Source organism: Halichoerus grypus, chromosome 1 (assembly GCF_964656455.1).
Source record: "Halichoerus grypus chromosome 1, mHalGry1.hap1.1, whole genome shotgun sequence".
Taxonomy (NCBI): Eukaryota; Metazoa; Chordata; class Mammalia; order Carnivora; family Phocidae; genus Halichoerus; species Halichoerus grypus.
Window position 1 is genome coordinate 137,527,749 of NC_135712.1, and position 20,615 is coordinate 137,548,363.

The 20,615-nt window shown below is 38.5% G+C and overlaps 1 protein-coding gene across 2 annotated transcripts in view; it reads left to right on the forward strand.

Moving 5' to 3' along the window:
* RARB (retinoic acid receptor beta) overlaps positions 1–20,615 on the forward strand; it is a 712,218-nt gene that overhangs the window by 196,160 nt on the left and 495,443 nt on the right. For both annotated transcript variants that reach the window (XM_036072138.2, XM_078072445.1), the window contains exon 3: positions 17,663–17,714. The gene's annotated coding sequence lies outside the window, so the exon portion shown is untranslated. The remainder of the gene's footprint in view (positions 1–17,662; positions 17,715–20,615) is intronic.

Consider the following 20,615-nt stretch of genomic DNA (forward strand, 5'->3'; position numbering starts at 1 on the left):
TGGAAAATGGCATGATCAGATTTAATATCGATTAGACCGAGCTGGTCAATAGCTTGGATAAATATGCATTTCTTTTTATGAGAAATCTGTCATATCAGGGCATAGGCCAACATGTTGGCTTTGTAAATCATGCAGTCTGCCCAACACTTTAGACTGTAGACCAGAAAGAGGCTTTCATAAATCTACTATTCCAGGGACCAGATGGGAAATTAGGGGAAGCAGAGGGTCAGGAAAGGCATGGAGAGAAGACTATTGTGCCTGTTGGTTCTGAGCATCCCCTGGAATATATCCTGGGGCTTGTGTGACTTTCCTCCATATTCCTTTTTAAAAGGGAGGAAAGAATCAATAGGCAGTCTCCTAACCTATTCCCTAAGTGAGTAGAGACTGAAAAACTACGAGTTAATTGTAGAGCAATTCTAGAACATATTGGAGACTTTGATATTCCAGAAGGCAGAATTCTCCAAAAACAGTATATGCTAGGCTTCCATTTGGATATGGGAAAATATCATTGGCACTGAGGTTTTACCAAAATAGTAATCAAGTCATGCTAACAGTTAATATATGGGTCCACTATAGCAGATGTGTATAATGTATAAATAAATGCACGTATATTGGGAATGCTTGCTAATTTCTTAACTGATGAGATGTACGCTCAGCCACTGCTGTTCTGGCTCAGGAGTGCTGCTTTTCTAAGCCCCAGCAGGGAGAATCTGCCTCATTAACTTATCCTATGCCCAAATTTTTCTCCAAATTTATCTGTGGCATATCATTGGACTACCGTTGTCACCAACAACTTCAGTGTCTCATGTGGTACATGATAATATTATTCTAAGTTCTCCTCCATTTTAAAAGATGTCTGGAGGAATTTCAGCCTTGAGCCTTACAGATTACTTACTGAAAAGATCCTGGGAGTTATTGCTATCCATTGGGTAATTAGGTAGTTCCAAGGAAAATAATAAAACTATTTTGTGCCTGGGAGATTAGAATGGCACACGGTGACTCATATTAGTCAGCTGAGTAATTATGTAATTACAAAAGAAGGGGAAGAAAACCCTTCAGATTGTTTTTCCTAAGAGGCCCTTTTGGAAGCGTTCCAGCCCATCAGGTACTTATGTAATTAGGTCGGGGGTGCAATCCATAAGGAAAGGCTGGTTGCGGCGGGGGGGGGGGGGGGGGGAGATTCATTAAAAAAAAAGGTTTATGTAAAAGAACCTGAAAGAAGAGGAGGAAGGAGTGAGTAAAAAATTCACCCAGTCTCCATGCAGCATGTAAGATGGCATAGCAAAACATCAAAGAACATGGAGTTTCAGATTTGAGACCATGTGTATGTGGGTAAAAAATACAATGAACGGCCATGTTTTTTTTTGGGGTAATCGTCAGTGTTTATTAAGCCTGTGCTAGGTACTCTTTTCTAATCACTCAATATAATAGCTCTTGTGTTTGCCCTATTTCTGCAGATAAGTAAACTGAGAGGCTCAAAGAATTTAAACCTAGGTCCTTTGGGTTCCAATACCTGCTCCCCGCCACTGCACCGTGCTGCCTACCACCATTTCTGGCCTGATTTATGCAGGTTGTTCTGTTTGTATAAATCAGCAGGATCATTGTTCATTTCATCCCTTTACTTTGTATAAATATTGTCTACACAGTGAAAAACACAGGATTGAAAAATAGTTAAGTTGGTGATTTGGGCCATCCAAATGACAATTCTGGATTTCCTACATGGTTTATCTGAATAGCTCTACCTTGTAGAATACTTTGTACAAAGTACTCCACGCTACCCTGCAATATATAATATCCCAATTCAGTGCATCTAGCTGAATGTTATTCCCATGTTAATGCATGTCAGTAAAAGCAGAATGCTGATATTTTGAAGGAATGTATTGTTATGATGTCAAAGGGCTTACTTCATTGTACAAGTTTTGCTTATACACATTCACTCAAGTTGTTAAAAAATGTTTATAATGGTGTCTACATTTCTGAAACATTGTGTATGTGCTGATTAATCTTGATGGTGGCAGAGAACTAGTGGATTCTCCTGCCAGACACTTGCTCTGAGATTTCTTCATACTTTATCTGATTGTTGTTGCTTCATCTAGCCATGCTTTCATAGTTTTACAGGATAAAAAAGATCTGCAGAGAAGGAAATTGTCCCTGGTACAGAAAAACAACCAGGCATATTTTTCAGCTGATTTGGAGAAGTCTTACAGATCAGGCTAGGTTGGAGTAGCTCAGAATAAGCAATGGGGCTCTGCATGAGTGCCTGTGGTATAAGTGAGATCCCAGGAACTGAAAGAAAGGAACTCGGTTTGGAAGGGCAGGCTGAGGCTCATCAAGAGACATGACCTTCTGCCAATTCTAGATAAATTTGTCATCTTCTACAACAGACTCTAGTATTCATGTGATTTGATTGAGAATTGTCAAAGGTCTGCCAAATATTGATGTAGAGTTTCAAGCATTTCAGCATTGACATTGGAATATGTACAATTCCTACCAGCAGTTTTTCCTTGCTTATTTCCATCACTCTGACCCTTCTTTTTCCAATTTAGATGCTTGTCATGAGAAAGCTAGGAGACTTTCTGGGACAGGCTGTGAGATTCATGAATACAAGAGTGCATACTTTGAACATTTTAGCTCTGTAGGCATATTTGTGTAGCATGCCTTTTGTGTAGTGTTAAGAATTAAAGTATGTTATCTTAGCTCAACATCTTCATATTGCTTGGACTTTCAGATATAAGCAGATGGTGGGCTATGGGTGATTTCCTGGAAAATTAATGAAAATTTCAGATATTTAATAGGAGCCATCTAATTTCCTGAATCTATTTATTTGATCTTTTTTTTTTTTTTTTTTGGTACTGTGAATTTAAAAAAAAAATGCAGTTCCTTCTCTCAAATATCTCAAAGTCTAGTAAGAGGGAAAGGCACATAGAGAGGCAATTGGCTGTGTGTGATGTGATGAATAATCAAGCAAACAGGATGGGGGGGGCACCATTAATTATTGGGGGAGGAAAGCTTCATAGAAGAAGGAGCGTTTACTCAGGATTTTTAAAGCCATTTAAGAGTTTTCTAGGTGAGGAAGGGCTTTTCCAAGAGATGGAAAAGCATATGCCAAGCTTCCGTAAGTATGGCTAGTCTCTAGAAACAAAGTTTCATGTGCCAGCCCTTAGATGGCAGCTTGAGGTGGCTGTGGAAGAATCAAGCCGGGAAAGTTCTGCCCCCACTCACTCCCAGAATGTGGCTCTGCAAAGGGGTCTTGCAGGTGGCATGTTCGCCATCACAGGGTGAATTTGCTTTGAACACACGAGACACATTTCATTACTTAACAACCAAAGTCATCATGAAATGGTCAATATTTTACACAAGAAATAATCTGGCAAATGGGACCCTTGATCTAATGCTTTTTAAACAAAGCTTTACTCGTCAAAAAGATCATGATTTCAGAAATATTAAAATTATGTCCCGTTACGCTTGAGGTAAGTGATGGCATTTTAGAAGAAACGTATCACATGTATTGAGTTCAAGAAGTCAAGTAGTTCTAGAAGACCTAACAAGACACAGTGATCACACGATCTACCATTTTCCAGCAGTGATTCCTGTTCTCTTGAGGCAACCATTTTCAACTTTTCAGCAATTTTCTTTTATTCTATTCTAATATTTCTAATTTAACTGTTCAGGCTTTGTGTTTTGATTATTCAAATGGAGCAGTCCTTTCCTGACACACAACTATAGAAGATAAAGATTTAACTCTTTGCCATTACAATCATGTGCCCGTTTTCCAATATAGTTATATCATTCTTTTGATCAGTGTTCAATATTGTGCATATGATTGTGCAAGGGTTGCTCGTAGATGTCTTATACTTTATAATTGCATTTTCTTCTGTCATATAAATTGACTTGGTTCTTGAGGACCATCCACTCCTTTTGACTCAGTCCACAATTTAATATTGTAATTCTCTCTGGTTTGCTAAGTTCCCCATATGCTTTCCAGCTACTAAACATTTTTTTTATGTGTTTCACCTGCCATTGTTCCCTCTCTCATTCTCTTTAACCTTACGGATTGATGCCACTGAGGAGCAGGTAGAGATAAATGTGTATCTTTGATATGCCTTGTTAAACAAAAGTAGAGTAGGGCTCTCTATGTGGGGCCACAGAAAAGGAAGGAGTAGAATTTTATGTGAAAATGTTGAAGAAGAAAGCAGGTGTTGGGATAGTGCAGAGTTTAAACTATTTGTCAGAGATATTAAGAAATAGATAAAGTGCATGCATGGAGGAGGAATAGAAAGGTGTAATCGTCTTGAACATTGTGTTTGTAAACGTGGGAGAGAGGGAGTGTTCGCAGCAATAAGACTGGGGGTTATAAGCAAAGAAAGCTTGCAAATACTTTCAGAGAACTGTCTAAAGATGCCTCATGCCTAAAAACCAAAGTAGAGTCCAGCTTCTTTGAATTTTAAGTGCACAGAAATATGAGCAGCACAAGAGGAAGATAAGGATATTTGCAAAAAGAAAGTCATATGAATCCTTGAATTATTAGAGGAAAAAGTTTTATTGTTAATAGAGCTTTGGTCAGTTACCTGTTTAAAAATAATCATATATTCAATAAATGTTTTTAAGGATATAGATATTAATACATTAGTGAGTGTGAGCTATCAGATAACAGATACCTTGAGTCAGTTACAGCTCAGAAAAGATGATGAGGCAAGTGTATAAATAAAATAGTGCAAGATGAACAAACCTAAGTAGAGAGGGAAAGAGAGAGAGTAGAAGGGAACAGGATTGAGCTAAGAATTTATGAAGATGAGAAACTACTTTTATGCTTAAACGAGGTAACATCATAAGGGCTCTGAAATATACAATTTTCCAGCCTCCCCCACCCCCCAAAATGGTGGGAAATGGATTCTGTGTGAAGAGCTGGAATGCATGATGATGTAAGGGCATGGGAGAGCTTGATGCACTTGGGGGACAACCGGTAGTGAACCTGGGCAAGAACCTTCAGGTTGATGTTTCAAAAGAGTTGGTTAAGAGACTGATGAGACATACTGATGCCAGATTGCAAAGGGATTTTCTTAGGGTTTGGGGGGCATCATCCATCTTCCTTCACCTATGGATTCTTAACATTTTGACATAAAGAAATAAAAATGAGAGATTAGATACCAGCAGAAGTATCAGTGAAGCTGGCTTGAAGGGGATGCAGTGTGGGACAAGAGCTAAGTCAGACTTTGTAGATTTTGCCCATTTGGTCCCAACAGAACATGTAGATAACTATAAGCCTCTAGACTCAAGGTGGAGTTAGTGGAAGAGAGGAACCTAGGGACATGTCAAAAGAAACTACTACCAAAGAAGTCAGCCAAGCTCAACTACCTCACATCTACACAACGACCTTTACCCCAGTCTTACCAGGCTTGGCAGAAATGAACATTCTCTCTAATGCTGCTCTCTCCTGAAAGAGGGACAGGAAGTGAGATTCCTTCTTTAGAAATGTGATGTGGAGAATTAAGTGTGTCCACCAAACACCGGCAGCATTGATTGCCAGGCTGGAGAATTTGGACAGAGTTAATCATGCTTGCTGGGCCACTACAAACTTTGGAGTAGGATACAAGGGTAGAGCTACGCTTTAGGAATAAAAACCAGGCAACTGTAGGTAAAACATTTTAGAACAGGATGGAAAGAGAGACAGGATGAGAACATGTGATGCTGGGATACCAGCACTAGAAATAAGAGGAAGGGAAAATGTGAAACAGCACACTGACAGGGGCTGTAGAAAGGTGGGCCCAAAGTTGAGGAAGGGGATAGAAAAGCACACTCTAGGACATTTGGCAGCAGGGAGCAGAAAGACTCAGATTTGAATAACTAGATGATGATTCCACCCCTAGAAATGGAGAGTTATTAGAAGCAGAAACTGCAGAGGAAATGAGTTGTTTGTGGACTTAGCTTTGAGTTATCAATTGGCTAATCATAGGAAATTGTCCAAGGGGATGTCGGAAATGTGGATTTAACTTCAGAAAGAATGTGACAGCTAAAAGAGTCTGCAGTGAAAGTAAGTAGATCACTCAGCCTACTGTGTAATTCAGCTGTCTCCTTCCAACCCCCCCCCCGGCAATTTCAAAACTTTTATCAATGAAAGAAATGATGTGCTGATTTACACCTTTTCTCATCATCTGCTATCCCTTTTAATAGCTCTGATCCCATAACCAAACTTTTAGGTTAACTGAGGTAGGCCCCTTAGTTTCCCTATGCCTATCTCCTGGATAAGACGGGGATAGTGATAGCACCTATCCCAAAGGGTGGTTGTGAGAATCAGATGAGTTCATGTTTGTAAAGTTCTTAGTACAGTGTCTGGTATGTGGTTAGACCAATAAAGGTGATATGGCTCCTTATTCTCATTCCATGATAAAGTCATTGTATTTGACTGATTATTGTAGTCCTCACAGTCTTATTTGGCATACAGTGAACCTGCAATAGGTGCTCATTAGAGTGAATCATAGGTTGGCAGAGAATCATCAACAGTACTTTTCTGATGCTCAGGCTTGTGGCGCATTTTGCCACATGTCACAAAGCAAAGAAGTAAAACGTTGTTAAGATTTAAGTATAAGTCTTATGACTTCAGATCGATGCCTTTTCCCACAAAAAGCTATGTTATCTTACAAATCTTGCCTATTTAGCCCCCCAAAATGTATTCGTCACTCATGCTACATGCCCATTGTAAGATACCCTGCTTATTGTAAATATTCAGGGACCCAAGCTAATGAAGGCTCTACCTCACTATATGCCTCTGTGGTCACTCAGAAAGGGAGGCAGGAAGGGGTTTCCACTCTCATTAGCCAAAACTAACTGGCCACATCTAGCTCACACTGGACAGAGGAAATGGAATTATACCTTAGATCCTAGGAGATGAGCATTGGAGTATTTCTAAAAGTCAGTATCACAATATGTGACACACATAGGATGCAAACTATTTTGTCTGATTCTAGAAGCTTTACTCTTTTTTTTTTTTTTTAAGATTTATTTATTTATTTTGGGGGGGGAGAGAGTGTGTGCAAGTAGGGGAGGGGCAGGGGGAGAGGGAGAGAGAAAATCCCAAGCAGACTCCCCACTGAGCGTGGAGCCCAACAAGGGGCTCGACCTCAGGACCCTGAGATCATGACCTGAGCAGAAACCAAGAGTTGGACACTTCACTGGCTGAGCCATCCAGGGGCCCCTAGAAGCTTTAGTATACTAAACTGGCTCCCAAATCCTCTTATAGGTCCACTGAAACTCAATTTTGAGATACAAAGAAGTACAGTTGCCAGACACAGCAAATAAAAATATATAGCCCTGAGGTAAATTGGAATTTCTGATACTTTAGTATAAGTATATGCCATGCAATATTTGAGACATACTTATTTATACTCAGTTATTTGTTAATTTATCTGGAATTCAAATTTGTTTTTTAATTTTTGTTATGGCTTTACCTTTTTTTAAATTGAAGTATAATTAACATAGTGTTACATTAGTTTAAAGTGTACAATATAATAATTCAACAATTCTGTAAATTACTCAGTGCTCATGACAAAAAATGTAGTCACATGTGTCACCAACAATGTTATTACCATCTTATTGACTATATTCCCTATGCTGTACTTTTCATCTCCATGGCTTAAAGTTTGTACCTCTTAATCCCCTTTATTTGTTTCACCCATGCCCCCACCCGCCTGCCCTCTACTGATGGACACTTGGGTTGCTTCCCTGTCTTGGCTATTGTAAATAATGCTGCAATAAACATACAGGTGCAAATGTCTTTTCAAATTTTTGAGGATTTTTTGGGGGGTAAATATCCAATAGTAGAATTACTGGATCATATAGCACTTCTATTTTTATTTTTGTGAGGAACCTCCATAGACTTTTCCACAGTGGCTGCACCAGTTTGCATTCCTACCAACAGTGCATGAGGGTTCCTTTTTCTCCACATTCTTGCCAACACTTATGATTTCTTTTTGATTTTAGCCATTCTGACAGGTGTAAGGTGATACTTCATTGTGGTTTTTATTGAAATTCAAATTTAACTGAATGTTCTGCCCTGTTATGTGGCAACCCTATAGAAGAGCCTTATAGATCTAAAATAGGATGGGGAGTTTCTTAACTCTTTTAGATGGACAACAGTATGACAGTATACAGAAGTTGGTTACATTATAATTACAAGTATCTTCCCGAAAATAGTAAAATAATAGCAAAGTAACGATCTTCTCTCTTACCTCTATCCTAAAGCATCTTTTCCTCAGAAGTAGTTTCATGCTCTTCATCTAGAAAAAAACATATAAACCAGTGGCTTCTTGGGCATGACCAGAAAAGAGAAGCCAGCAGTAGTGAGGATGAGGCCACAATTAAAATGTGAAACAGTCACATATTTGTAAGGAAAAAAAACTGTAGGTCTTGGAGATGTTGAGGGAGAGGACTGGGCAGAAGCAAGGGGATTGTCCTGCCTCTCTGTTGCCTGACTCAATTTTTATTAGCTTGTTTATAATTTGGGGACATTTCTACTTAATTGGGCTATGAGTTCAGAGCAGAACATCAAAAGTAATTACAGTTGGAAAGCATCTGGGGCGCCTGGGTGGCTAAGCTGGTTGGGTGTCCAACTTTTGATTTTGCCTCAGGTCATGATCTGGGGATTGTGGAATCCAGCCCCGCATGGGGCTCTGTGCTCAGTACAGAGTCCGCTTGAAATTCTCTCCTTCTCCTGCCCCTCCTCCTCCTGCATTCTTGCTTGCTCACTGGCAGTCAATCAATCAATCAATCAATAAAATCTTCAAAATTGGAAAGTATCCATAATATGGAAAGGCAAAAAGAACTGAAGTAGGCTGGGGGAAGATATGAGAGTTTTGAAGCAAATAAAGGAAATATAACCTAGTCAACGGCAGCACCCTTGGGCCACTTGGGAGTGTTGCTTATGACAGGGTTTGGTGGTGACAAGCCTCCTGGGCAAACATGACAAAAGCACCCCCCCAACAGACACACACACACACACACACACACACACACACACACACTTAAGAACTTAAGGTGAGGGTCAGATGACACACTTGGACCTGGTTCCTGAACATTCCATTCGTGGTAGGGAAAGAGACCAGATAGGTATCCAAAACTCTTTCCAGCTCTTTGAATATATAAGTTATGAAATGAAAATGAATCCCTTTACACTGTCACACTGGGTGTCTTGTTCTTACAAGCTGCCACAACTTCGCCCCTCTGCCTTGTATCAAATATAATTACTTAAACCTGTCTTTCCCTCTCAAATGATTGTAAGCTTTCCAGGGGTAAGGAGGCAGTTCACATCCTTATATATATTTATCCTTATCCATATATATTTATATTTGCCTTAATCCATCTCCTTATCCATCCTCATTCTTAATCCAAATGCAGTTTCCTTTGCTTTAGCAGGCCCACGGTAAGTACTTCCTGAACTGAACTGAATGTTTGGCAGCAGTCTGTGGGACTCAGATGTAGAGCATCGTGCTGGCATTCCAGCTCAGAGCCCAGTTAAGAAAAGTCAGATGTCCTTTCCTCTAGAAACCCGTGATCTCTGGAGGGAAGCAACTACAGCTTTCTTGAGAATGACTTGCAAGCCGATAACAAGAAATCCTATACCAATAAATAAAGCCCACATGTCCCTTAAATGTTGATGGAGTACTGATAGGTTAGTGGTTTAGAAGCCACTTTGCTTTGGACATTAGGTAAAAACTTTCAAAGTTTCTGCAGATGACCTCCGTCAACTAGGGCACTGGGGCAAGTTTAGGGTTTGTGGGTGAGGCTCCTATGTCTCTCCCTCACTGACTTTACAGTGTAACCTCTAACACAGTGTCCATGAAGTGCCTGCCTGTACTCATCTTTCTTTTTTTTTTTCACATTCAACTTCTTTTTTTATTTTTTATTTTTTATTTTTTTAAAGATTTTATTTATTTATTTGACAGAGAAAGACACAGTGAGAGAGGGAACACAAGCAGGGGGAGTGGGAGAGGGAGAAGCAGGCTTCCTGCTGAGCAGGGAGCCCGATGCGGGGCTCGATCCCAGAAACCCTGGGATCATGACCTGAGCCGAAGGCAGACGCTTAACGACTGAGCCACCCAGGCGCCCCTATTTTTTATTTTTTTTAAATTTTATTTTATTATGTTATGTTAATCACCATACATTACATGTACTCTGCTTCTCAGAGCCCATAGTCTCTCATGGTTCATCTCCTCCTCTGATTCCCCCCCCTTCTTTTTTCCCTTCCTACTATCTTCTTCTTCTTCTTCTTTTTTTTTTAACATATAATGTATTATTTGTTTCAGAGGTACAGGTCTGTGATTCAACAGTCTTACACAATTCACAGCACTCACCACAGCACATACCCTCCCCAATGTCTATCACCCAGCCACCCCATCCCTCCCACCCCTCACCACTCCAGCAACCCTCAGTTTGTTTCCTGAGATTAAGAATTCCTCGTATCAGTGAGATCATATGATACTTGTCTTTCTCTGATTGACTTATTTTGCTTAGCATAATACCCTCTAGTTCCATCCACGTTGTTGCAAATGGCAAGATTTCGGGGTTTTTGATGGCTGCATAATATTCCATTGTATATATATACCACATCTTCTTTATCCATTCGTCTGTTGATGGACATCTTGGCTCTTTCCACAGTTTGGCTATTGTGGACATTGCTGCTATAAACATTGGGGTGCACGTACCCCTTCAGATCCCTACATTTGTATCTTTGGGGTAAATACCCAGTAGTGCAATTGCTGGGTCATACGGTAGCTCTATTTTCAACTTTTGGAGGAACCTTCATACTGTTTTCCAGAGTGGCTGCACCAGCTTGCATTCCCACCAACAGTGTAGGAAGGGTCCCCTTTCTCTGCATCCCTGCCAACATCTGTCGTTTCCTGACTTGTTAATTTTAGCCATTCTGACTGGTGTGAGGTGGTATTGCATCGAGGTTTTGATTTGGAGTTCCCTGATGCCGAGCGATGTTGAGCACTTTTTCATGTGTCTGTTGGCCGTTTGGATGTCTGCTTTGGAAAAATGTCTGTTCATGTCTTCTGCCCATTTCTTGATTGGATTCTTTGTTCTTTGGGTGTTGAGTTTGAGAAGTTCTTTATAGATTTTGGATACTAGCCCTTTATCTGATATGTCATTTGCAAATATCTTCTCCCATTCTGTCATTGTCTTTTGGTTTTGTTGACTGTTTCCTTTGCTGTGCAAAAGCTTTTTATCTTGATGAAGTCCCAATAGTTCATTTTTGCCCTTGCTTCCCTTTCCTTTGGTGATGTTTCTAGGAAGAAGTTGCTGTGGCTGTAATCATCTTTTGAAATGTAAACTGTCTAAAGGAAAACTGACGAAATCCTAGGGTGCCATGATCCTGCGCATTGCCCAGAAATGAACTGGAACTCCTCCTAGGGGTTTTGTGCACCACTGTCCGTGCCCTTGAGGAGTTCTTAGTTTAGTGGGGGCTGGATGGGGCCCACCTGGACACAACACCGGGACAACTTGACCAGGGCTGGAATCTGTGGATAGACTAAGGCTCTGAGGCAAGTGGGTCAAACTTCTATTTGGAGGGTGCCTGGGTGCCTCAGTCGGTTAAGTGTCTGCCTTTGGTTCAGGTCATGGTCCCAGGGTCCTGGGATGGAGCCCCACATCAGGCTCCCTGCTCAGCGGGGAGTCTGTTTCTCCCTCTCCCTTTACCCCTCCCCCTCTACTTATGCTCTGGCTCTCGCTTTCTCTCTCTCAAATAAATAAATAAATTCTGAAAAAAGTGAAAAAAAAAAAACCAACAAAACAAAACTTGTATTGGAGGAACTAATGTGGATTCATGTGGCTAAAATATAGACAAGCCTCTCCTACCCCAAGTACTCATTAATTTCCCCCCCGAATGGCTTGTCACTTGTCCCCTTGAGAAGCTGATTGTTTAGTGGAGGAGAGAGACATGTGAACACCTCTGAATCAGTGAGAGGAGATGGAGCCTAGAAGAGGTACAGAGGACTCCAGCAGGGAGCCACCTGCTCTGTTCTACCTGGGGAGATTGCCAGAGGCTGTGTGGATCTGGTGGCCTGCCATGGGAACCCCGAGCTCACTTCCTGGTGTATTTGGATGTGCAGGCAGAAGGCTACTTCAGGCAGAGGGCACATGAAAACAAAGACATGGGAGCTAGAAATCTCAGGTGTGTGAGGGACTTTCTCCTATCACTTGCCCCTGGGGTGGGGTGGGAGAGAAGAGGGGAGGGATGGTAACAGCAGGAGAAGCCTTGAGAAGTAGGAGGGGCCATGGATCCTGAAGAGGCTGTGGCAAATGGGCTGGCAGCGTGGGGAGCAAACTGTGTCCACTTAGCTATTTTGCCAAAGGGCAGCTCTGCTTAGGAATCTGAAAAGAAAACTGAGATTATTTATGTGCTACCACCAGCAATACATCGGAGGCCAAGAGGAGCTGAGGGTTATTGAGCTAGTTCAAAGCAATCTCGATTATTGAAAATGAATGAAATTGAGTTCCACTTCCTACAGAGTCATTTATTGAGAGACAAAAGCAATTAATATTGAAAATAAAATAATTGTGAACCTCTGAACTAAATTACCATGCAGATATAATGTACTGTCTCATCAGTCTTTAAATACTTCATGTATTAGAAAATTGTAACACCAGTCTCTGGACCGGGGTCCTCAACATCATTAGCATTTATTCATTCTGCTTTTGCCAGAGCGCGATTCTCAAGAGTCACAAATTAAAAGCCAAAGTTTCGGAAGTGCTGTTCCAAAGGTAAGATTCACAACCATGGTGAGGTTTGGGATTTCAGTTTGTAAATTAATCCTGGCTTTTGGTAAATTAAAAACAAAACAAAGACAAAGCCTGGACAACCCTGAACTTGTAAGGCATCCCACAGTTTGTTGATAGGAACAGGAATTTTTACATATTATTGCAAATTTGGCATTGTCATGCACTACATGCTGCCAAGTATCATGGATGCATTTGATGAATGATTCTTTTGTTGACTTCAAGCATCCTTGTGTACCTGAGTTATACACTGAGGGCCCTTAAGAATGAAAAGTACAATATATGTAGAGAGATGTTACATAGACTGTAACTCACACAAGCCCCAACTTGAGTCACTGTTTTGTGAGAACAATACAGGGTCTCCAGAAGAGTTGGTCACCCATTATCCTTTTTCTTCCCTACTCTGGGAAATGAGCTGTCTTAGGTAGGCTTCCGCAGCAGAGCAGGTGAGGATTGGGGGAAAGTATTTCGGAATAGCTGGAGTGGGACTGGAAAGAGGAAACAGCTAACAGAGGGGCAGTATCAGGAAAAGTTTCCAGAGAATAACTTAGGTCCTATCTTGCTGGGCAGCTCTGGAGCAAGTGTGGAACATACCCCAGAGTCCTCATAACCAGGGGCAATCAGTTGGCATATTTATACCCCCTGTATCTGATGATTAGCCCACAAAATTCTAGATGCTGGCTGCTGGTGTGAAAACACATGGAGAACTGGTATGAACAAAGTTGGGAAGGGGTTTAAGGGGATATGGACAGTGTCCTGAAAGAGTCTGCCACCCCAGGCATGGATATATAACCAAATATCCCTGGTTACCGCTAAATACTGTAAGAGGAGAGCTTAATGTTAATCTCAGACTGTGGTGAGAGTAAAGAACTCACTGTCATCATCCTGGGAAACATGCCCAAAACTTGGCAGTCGTCTTTGATTCAGAGCCTGACATGCAGGGAGAGGTTTCACAGGGGCCAGGAGATCAATTTCCTGCTGGTAGCAGGCTAGTGGCAGATGATTGATACACGCTAGGCCCTCTCATTTAGGAAAACAAACCAGGGGAGGCGAGGTAGATACTATCATTGTGAGAACACTTCCACAAAGCTGGGGGTGGTGGGGTGGTGGGGTGGTGGGGAAGAGGAGTGTCTCTGAAAAGCCAGAGATACGCCCAACTAAAAAAGCATTGAGTACTGGCTCAAAAATACATTTGAGTGCACACTTAGACCTGTAGCCCACCAGTGTGCAAATTCAATGTCTAAAATAAACGACCTTAATTGGAGCATAACTATGATTTGGACATTGATAGAAAACTTTCCAGAATATAGAAACTAGGCATAAAGGGAGAAGAATATTGAACCCACTAGAGTCTTGCCACCTGCTTAGAAGTTGGGATTCTGTCTCAGAGTAATAGATGCTCTTAATATCCATCGTAATAGAATCTTTAGTATGTATCTAACAACTGTTTATTTGTTTAATACTTACATGTATCTCAGGAAAGATAAACCTTTATTTTGGCTGAGAGTTTTGCCATCAGCATTTTGGGAGAAGTCTTTTAATTATTCCACAAAGTATGGTGTTGTCTTTTAAAGACAAAACACTGTCTCAGTGCAGTCCGTCTTCCGTTCCTCCTTAGAATTTCCTTAATGACCAATAACCCACTAATAGTCCATGTATATTAATCGAATGTAGCACTAATGTGCAGGCCTGGAGGTAAACCACACTGTCAGTAGATGAGCCTTTGTCGTTAGATCTTCACAAAGTTGTATTTCATAGTGGCATTCTCCAGTGTTTATCCTACATACCAGGACATTTTTGGGTTTCCACAGTGATTTACCCTCAACGATCAGGCAGTTCACTAAAATGTTAGCTTCTAACCTTAAAGCTTATAGGCTAATCTGAATGGTTCCACTGTTACATTTAAGCTTTATAAGTATTTCTTCCAGAAACTTCTGTGCTTATTGGATTCAACATGCAAACCAGGTCCTTTTGGCAGTTATAAACCAGTTGGGGATAGACGTTTTAGGAATCCTTTGCAGTAAGCACTCTTGAAGGACTTGAAGTAAGATATTCCATTTGTTAAGGGACTTATGGTTACCACCATAATCTTTCCAATTGTATCTGAGAATAGGAGTTGGCTTTTGATAGCCTAGTTACTTTTCCCCACTTAAAATTTAAAACAAAAATATTTATCCTGGAGACAGAATTTTAAATATCGACTCTCTTAGACAAATCATAAGCAAAAATAGGTACTAAAATAAAGCCTCAATCTAGGTTGGCTTGCCTCACTGACTGAATTTGCCAGAGAACTGAGTAGTTTTCCACTTGAGTTTTTGCTTTGAAGACTTGGCATAGGAAAGCCTTACTCATTCATGGACCCTATGGGATGAGAGCAGCTTCAAAGGAAAAATGAGAAGGACTTCTTTTGTTTCGGCTTCTTCATCTTGGAATTATATTTGTGCGTGTTTTTATACTTTAAGAAGATGATGAACTTTTGTTTCAGACTCACTGGAGGAAGACCAGTCCAAATGGTGGAGAACGCTAAATTATCAATTATTTTAAAAGAAACAGAATATTTTTACTATGGGCAATACTTTCATTGTGGAGCTTGACCAATAAACTCCTTTCAGAAGAGCTCTGAAATTGATTCACTGCTTAGATAAGAATGATGACCATAGAATTGTTTAAAAAACATGTTGCTTATGCTACGAACTTGCTTTGGAAGCCTGTCTTTAGAGGTGATATGAAGATATACTTCTGAACAATCAGCGTATATATAGTTTTTTCTGAATTAAACTCTTTCTTTCTTGATCTCTCCCAAGCTAATGATTTAATCATGCACTTCCACTTTGCTCAGATTGTAAAAAATGGCTTTCAGCATGAACTTCCTGCCCATTAACTTTCACCTAAATGGCACTAGGGTGCCATTTGGTTAATTATATTTGGAGTTCAGAGTTTTGATTATGGCTGATTTATCAGATGTAATCTTTTAAAGGCATAAAATTAAATAATGGGCAGTACATGTAAAGAAGATTAACTTTCCCTAAATCATCAAGATTGATGGTCTTGTTTTTCACAAATATACTGGATGTTGATATAGTATCCTTTGCTTTTGTGTGTTAGGTTGCATAAGCTCCAAGTGGTTAAATTCAGGGAATATTGTGCCAACCCACGGGTCACAGGAACAAATTGAACCAATCCAAGGACTTTTGATTTTAATATGTTATAAAGCTTAAGTAGTTTTTTTCTCTTACCTAGTCCCATTGAACTATTTAATGAGATCTGTGCTAAGTGAAGCAAAAAGATAAAACTCCTGCACTCTTGGAGCTTGGATGGGTGCATCAAAACCAAATAAAAGGCAAATAAGCACAATTGTTATCATTTGTTTTAAAAAAAGAGTAAGCAAACAAAAACCTTAGAAATTAAAGATCTGGTGTCTTAAGACAGAGAATGAGGGGGGTGTAAAGGGGTTGATGATCTTACTGCTCATTATCACTAATTTTAATTTTCTTCAATACAAGGAAAAAAATTCAGCAATTGATTATGCAACAGATCAAAATTATTAGATTCAGTAAAAAGGAAATATAAACAGAATCACTGAAATGACTAATTCCTTAAAGGTCTGATTATATGGCTAGGCGTAATCTAGAAACTAAAGTCATTTTTATAACTATGACTTACTGCTCCTAAATAATTCTTATGGTAAATAGAATATGTGATCCATACTACTGTATCTTGAAAATTACCAAAAGATCCACCTGTAAATCTTTTACCAAGAGGTAACCAGAATTCACATTTTGGCAAGTATCCTCCCCATCACTTTCTAACATATGTGTAAATATTTATACAGATCTATTTTTTATAAGAAATAGAATGCCACTATGCACATTATTTTACAGCCATTTTCTACTTTTTAGAATGAACACTTCGGCATGATTTTTTATGTCACCTTTACATTATAATTTTAATGTCCGCATGGTACTTCATTACATTGTTGCATCTCAGTTGTATTTGCCAAACCACTATTTACTTATATTTCAATTTCCAGGTTTTCACTTCTCTAAATAATGAGATGTCTGTCCTTTTCCTTACTTCTAATTATTTCCTCAGGGCACACTCCTAAAAGTGGAATTTTGTGGTTAAACTCTTAAAGCTTTGGATATATGGTTAACAAAATCCCCTCAAAAGATCATACTGATGCATATACTTCCGCTAGCTGGGAACATGTCTCCTCTCTCCCTGTGTCACTTTAACTAGGTTCTTGTTTTGATTTTTAACTTTTTGTCATTGTAGCAGTCACAAAATGTAGACTATAAAAATGACTACTTTTATCTTACATGAAATTTAAATATATGTTTAATGATTTAGGATTTGTAATGTTGTTTGAAAATTATAAACAAAATCTAATTTAGAGGAAATGGGAACTTCTGGGATATGAGCATTCTGAGGACAAAGTTCAAGGTGATGTTCTTTACAAAAGCAAGTCAACAAATTACAAATAAGAACATAAATAGAATGGGAACAAGAAATAAGTCCTGCTTAGGGAAAACAAGTTCGAAATCAGGGTAGAGAATCTTTATCCCCAAGAACCATAATCTGTTATAATCTGATGAGAAATTTGCTTTTAGATGGAGTTACGAAAATAGGATGGTATCTTAGAAATCCTGTGGCTATTCTCCTTAAAGAGATTATAGTGAAACTATCTGAGAAGTGTGAATGGTCTATGAAGACTATATTCTAATAGAAATAGTAAACAGTAGGCTCTCCAGCAAATATCTTTGCTTATGACTGGTAGTTATCAAAATTAAATAATACTAAGAAAATTGAGTTGCCATGTTAAATACAGTGACAGAATGTTAGAATTAAAAGGAATTTGAAAGATTGTCTAACCCAGATCCTTATTTTGCAGGTAAAATAGAGTACTGCAGAGATGATGTGATATCCCCAAGGAGCCATACCTGGTGAGTAAAGAAAGAAGAAATAAATAAATTTGATCAGTAAACATGATACATATCCTGGGTATAGATAGAAGAGAACTAGGTTTGGGTTTCCATTACTAGTTGTGGGGGTAAAAGCAGAAATTTCGTACAGCATAGATGAAGCATTAGAGCAAGGAAGAATTAACCAAATTTACTGTTACCTAAACAAGTCAAAGACTTGTATCACATAGATTCTCTTACAATTCATGTTTTCAAATGTTTAGCAAAGCTTGGTTAGGCATGACTATGCTAGAGTGGTCCTGAGATTTCTCAAGAAAACATTAACATCTTGGCATGGAACTTTGCAGTAAAGGAAACACTATAGTTTAATTCATAGTGATTTAAGAAGATGGAATATTCTTGAGAGGGGAAATCTAATTACAGTGAAAATAAAATTTCATTTACCCATCATTTCCTCCATTATTCATTATTTTTTTTATTGGGAAGATAAGTATATACAAGGAATTGCAAAGAGAAACAAAGTGTACTGGGGAAAAAATAAGGAATTGATGTAATGCTATTTAACTATAAATTTCTCATATTATCATATTTTAACTTAATCTTCAAGTGAACCTATTGGGTAAATTCAATTGGTTTTTTAAAAACAGAATTCCTATAGCAGTTCCAAATAACTTCATTGCTTTTTCTAATTCATTTGGAATTTAATGCATTTTTTAATGATCTAATAACTTTGTTTTCTTCTCTACTTGGTGGAGTTATTTAATGCATTTCTTAATGACTTTAATAACTTTGTTTCTCTCTCTACTTGGTGGAGTTACACGTTCTAGTTGAAAACTTTAAGATTTGAACACAGCTTCCTTCTACTTTATTTTGCTGTTGCTTTTTCTTAATTAGGAGCCAGCTTCTTTCATCCAAATTTAAATGTAAACTGGAATAATTCTAATGCTGCAATTTCACACCAATATATTGATCTCTTCCATTTTATATTCCAGAGAGCAAAGCATTTTATACTAATTAAAGATTATTACTAATGATTATGGCATACAGCTTGGAGAAAAAGTTAAATGACTCAAGCTGATATAATGTTCATTTGTGAGAATAAGTATGTGGATATAGTCAGAACGTTTTAGAAAATGAACTTCTCTAACTTGATAATCGCAATACATATTAAAATGAAGCTTAAGCAATTAAAACGTTTTGGCACTGGCCTAAGAATAAAGGAGATCAGTGACACAGAATAGAGTCTAGAATGAAATCGAAATATAGGAATTTAATGGAGGAAAGAAGTGACATTTCAACTTAGTAGGAGAAATGATGGCAGAGTCAAGAAGTGATGAGAAAAACAGACAACATAAAAATATAAAATATCTTTATGGCAAAAGACAAAGCTAAAGCATTTTTGTCAACAAATAGGCAACGTACACATGTAGATACATCCATAAGAATAGGATAAGCAGTTCAGTGGGAATTAAATAGACAAATGGTATGAATCAGATATCGCCCAAAGAAATATCAATGGCCAGTAAACAAGATGAGAAAAGGACACAAAGATACTAATACTTAAATACATATAAAAAGTGTATTTTGTGTTTTAGTCTGGCAAAATGTATGCTTGATAACCTCAAAACATCAAGCAATGGGGAGAGCAGAGGGACATCTCCACTGCCTTTCATTGTAGGTGGAAATATGAAGTGAAATAACTTTTCTTGGAGTGAAATTGGCCAAAATCTATTAAAATTCCAGTGATAGGTATCCTATAACCCAACTGTCTAACTTCTTAGAAAATTACTCTTAGAGATTACTCAAGTTCCTAAGATGTATGTTCAAGATGTTCGTTGTGCTTTGTTTATAATAGAAAAAAATCAAAGACTGGTTAAACAAATCATGGTGCCTCAATATAATGAAATAATCTGTAGTTCTTATTAAAATGCAGTATAATTATGTCAGATGACATGGTAATATGTTGGTGGTAAGTGAGAAATATGTTATATACATCATATAATCTTGTTTTTTTAAAAAATAACACCCTGTAATTTTAAAAATACTTGTCTCTGGGCATGGAATTGAAGAAGTAGGTAGGTTACTTATTCATTCATTCATTCATTCATTCATTCATTCATTTATGTATATTTGACACACAATGTTATATTAGTTTCAGGTGTACAACTTAGTGATTTGACAAGCTTACACATTATGTTATGTTCACCAGAAGTATAGCTATCCCTGTCCCATTATATCGGTATTATAACATCATTGACTGCATTCCTCATGCTATACTTTTTATTCCCATGACTTACTCAGTCCATAATGGAGGCCTGTATCTCCCTCTCCCCTTCACCTATTTTGCCCAACCTCCCCTCCCCTCTGGCAACCATCATTTTGCTCTCTGTATTTATAGTTCTGATTCTGCTTTTTTGTTCACATTTTTTCTTTTTAGATTCCATTTATGAGTGGAACCATATGGTGTTTGTCTTTCTCAGTCTGACTTGTTTCACTTAGTATAATAACCTCTAGCTCCATGCATGTTGTCTCAGATGGCAGGATCTCATCCTTTTTATGGCTGTGTAATAGTCCATTGTGCATATATACCACCTTTCCCTTATTCATCTATATTGGTAAAGAAGAAGTTAAACTGTCACTATTTGCAGACCACATGACACTATACATAGAAAATCCTAAAGATTCCACCAGAAAACTATTAGAAGTAATAAATTCAGTAAAGTGGCAGGATACAAAATTAATACCCAGAAACTAGCAGCATTTCTATAGACTCACTGTGAAGTTGCAGAAAGAGAAATTTTAAAAAATACCATTTACAATTGAACCAAAAAGAATAAAATACCTAGGAATAAACTTAAGCAAAGAGGTGAAAGACCTGTACTTTGAAAACTATAAAACACTGATGAAAGAACTTGAAGATGA